General features: G+C 38.4%; 1 pseudogene; it reads left to right on the top strand.

The window, feature by feature from the left end:
• LOC132027640 (olfactory receptor 2T2-like) overlaps nt 1-2116 on the top strand; it is a 15328-nt pseudogene extending 13212 nt beyond the window's left edge.
• Nucleotides 2117-3317: the final 1201 nt, after the last annotated feature.

Raw genomic sequence — 3317 nt, 5'->3', positions numbered from 1 at the left:
TTGTCTCCCTCCCAATCCCATCTTGTTTCATTTATTCTTCTCCTACCCACTTAAGCCCCCATGTTGCATCACCACTTCCTCATATCAGGGAGATCATATGATAGTTGTCTTTCTCTGCTTGACTTATTTCACTAAGCATGATACGCTCTAGTTCCATCCATGTTGTCGCAAATGGCAAGATTTCATTTCTTTTGATGGCTGCATAGTATTCCATTGTGTATATATACCACATCTTCTTGATCCATTCATCTGTTGATGGACATCTAGGTTCTTTCCATAGTTTGGCTATTGTGGACATTGCTGCTATAAACATTCGGGTGCATGTGTCCCTTTGGATCACTACATTTGTATCTTTAGGGTAAATACCCAATAGTGCAATTGCTGGGTCATAGGGCAGTTCTATTTTCAACATTTTGAGGAACCTCCATGCTGTTTTCCAGAGTGGCTGCACCAGCTTGCATTCCCACCAACAGTGTAGGAGGGTTCCCCTTTCTCCGCATCCTCGCCAGCATCTGTCATTTCCTGACTTGTTGATTTTAGCCATTCTGACTGGTGTGAGGTGATATCTCATTGTGGTTTTGATTTGTATTTCCCTGATGCCGAGTGATATGGAGCACTTTTTCATGTGTCTGTTGGCCATCTGGATGTCTTCATTGCAGAAATGTCTGTTCATGTCCTCTGCCCATTTCTTGATTGGATTATTTGTTCTTTGGGTGTTGAGTTTGCTAAGTTCTTTATAGATTCTGGACACTAGTCCTTTATCTGATATGTCGTTTGCAAATATCTTCTCCCATTCTGTCAGTTGTCTTTTGATTTTGTTAACTGTTTCCTTTGCTGTGCAAAAGCTTTTGATCTTGATGAAATCCCAATAGTTCATTTTTTCCCTTGCTTCCCTTGCCTTTTGCGTTGTTCCTAGGAAGATGTTGCTGTAGCAGAGGTCGAAGAGGTTGCTGCCTGTGTTCTCCTCAAGGATTTTGATGGATTCATTTCGCACATTGAGGTCCTTCATCCATTTTGAGTCAAAATTATTCTGAATTCTATATTCTTTCCTTTATCCCATGCTGCTTCTGACATATTATCCATAGTTGGCCCTGCCCAAGTATCAATTATTAATTATCATAGCAACATTTTGCCTTTGGAGCCCCAGGAGCTACCATGTGGCATGAGCATGAAGGCCATTCTCCAAAATACCACCTTTATCCTCTTGGGCCTCATCACACATCCTGCATTCCCGGGCTTACCTTTGCAGTGGTCTTCTCCATTTTTTTTTTTTTTTTTTTTTTTTGGTGGCTGTAACAACCAATGTGATCATGATTCTGCTCATCCATGTGGACTATCACCTCCATACACCCATGTACTTTTTACTCAGCCAGCTTTCATGGACACAGTTTACATTTGTATAACTCTTCCCAAATGCTGAAAGATCTTCTATCGAAGAAAAAGATCATCTTCTTTTTGGGACATACTTCAGATCTTCCTCTACCTAACCCTAATTGGAGGTGAATTTTTCTTGCTAGGCCTCATGGCTTTTGGCCGGTACCTGGTTGTGTGCAAACCCCTGGGATATCCTCTCCTCATGAACTGCAGGATTTGTTTGTTCATTGTGGTAGGCTTCTGGGTTGGTAGCTCCTTAGATGGATTCATGCTGACCCCCTTCACCATGAGTTTCCCCTACTGATTAATTTCCCGAGAAATTAATCACTTTTTCTGTGAGATTCCAGCAGTACTAAAAATGTCATGTCTTGATACATCACTCTGTGAGACTCTGATGTATGCCTGCTGTGTGCTAATTCTGCTCATCCCTATATCCATCATCTCTATTTCCTATAAATGCATCTTGCTTACCGTCCATTGGATGAACTCTGCTGAAGGCCAGCATAAAGCCTTTGCTAACTCTTCCTCCCATATTTTGGTGGTGAGAATTTCCTATGGTGCATCCTTCTACACAAATGTGCTGCCTCATTCTTACCACACACCAGAGAAAGACAAGTTTGTATCCACCTTCTATACCATCCTCACCTCAATGGTCAGCCCACTCATATACATTTTGAGGAATAAAGATGTGGCCACAGCTCTAATAAAATGCTGGGAAGATGATCCTCCTCTTGAACAATGAGAGTGCTGGATTTGTACAGGAAATACTAGAGGGGGCCAGATACACACATCATTTGTGTTGTAGCCACTGGCACACACTTATTCCATAAAATATGCTTTTGATTCTGGAGAAATATTCACTGTGATTTTTGTAATCCTGAATTATCAATAGGTAAAATCATATCTTTGCAAAAACTACATAGGAACAATAAGCAAAGACTACAAGTATCATAATTGGCCAATTCTCTAGTCTGGATTCACTGTAAAACTTTTTCCAGAAAACTTTTTCCAAAACTTTGCTCCTTCTCTTCAAGTAACACCGTAAATAATCCCAAACGGAGCAAATGCCCCCTTTAAGAGTACTGAATAAATATTTTTATGTTACACATGTTTATGTGTCTTTTGCATCTATATTATTGATCAATTTCTGAACAGAAATTGAAGGAGCAGTCACCATATCCTTGAGTATTTAATGTCAAACATTCATATAAATTAAATATTTTCTAATGGTAATGTAGCAGCTTTATTTAGGAAAATTTTATGAAAATAATTTAATTGTATTTTGGTTTCTGTATTCTTAGTCATCTTTTATGAATATTTGTTTTCTCTAACTACTGAAATTAAACTATGGGTAGTTATCATGCATTTATTCACATAGAGTTTTTTATGTTCCTGGAAATCAATAGACATTTACTAGTTGAATAAAATCTGACTTCTGTCATTCAGATAGAAACATGGCTAAAAACTTCAAAAACTTGCATTAATGCACTGCTAGGGTGGCCTGTGATGTGGATGACAAAAATTCTTCAAAGAGTAAAACCACAAGCAGAACAGAATTTATTCACTCTCCAAGAGAGGAGAATGAATATCATATGTGATATATGTGACATATGTATTACATATGGATATATGTGGTGTGTGTGTGTGTATGTGTGTGTGTGTGTGTATATACATATATATATACACACACATATATACATATATATACCACATCCCACATCCTGGACAAGCCCCAGACAGAGTCCTTAGAAAAACCTGCCTCCTCCTGCTCTACCTGGCTAAAAGCCAAACCCCTCCCCAGAACTACCCCCCATGAACACAACAGAAACCCTCTCAAATCAAAAAAGCCCAGCCTGACAGAAACTCCTGGCTATATATATATTATATCATATGATATATTATTATATCATATTATTATATGATTTATATATTTATGATATATT

Source organism: Mustela nigripes, chromosome 12 (genome assembly GCF_022355385.1).
Source record: "Mustela nigripes isolate SB6536 chromosome 12, MUSNIG.SB6536, whole genome shotgun sequence".
NCBI classification, from domain to species: Eukaryota; Metazoa; Chordata; class Mammalia; order Carnivora; family Mustelidae; genus Mustela; species Mustela nigripes.
Note: the sequence above shows the minus strand (reverse complement) of the source record. Positions and strands in the feature narration are given on the sequence as shown.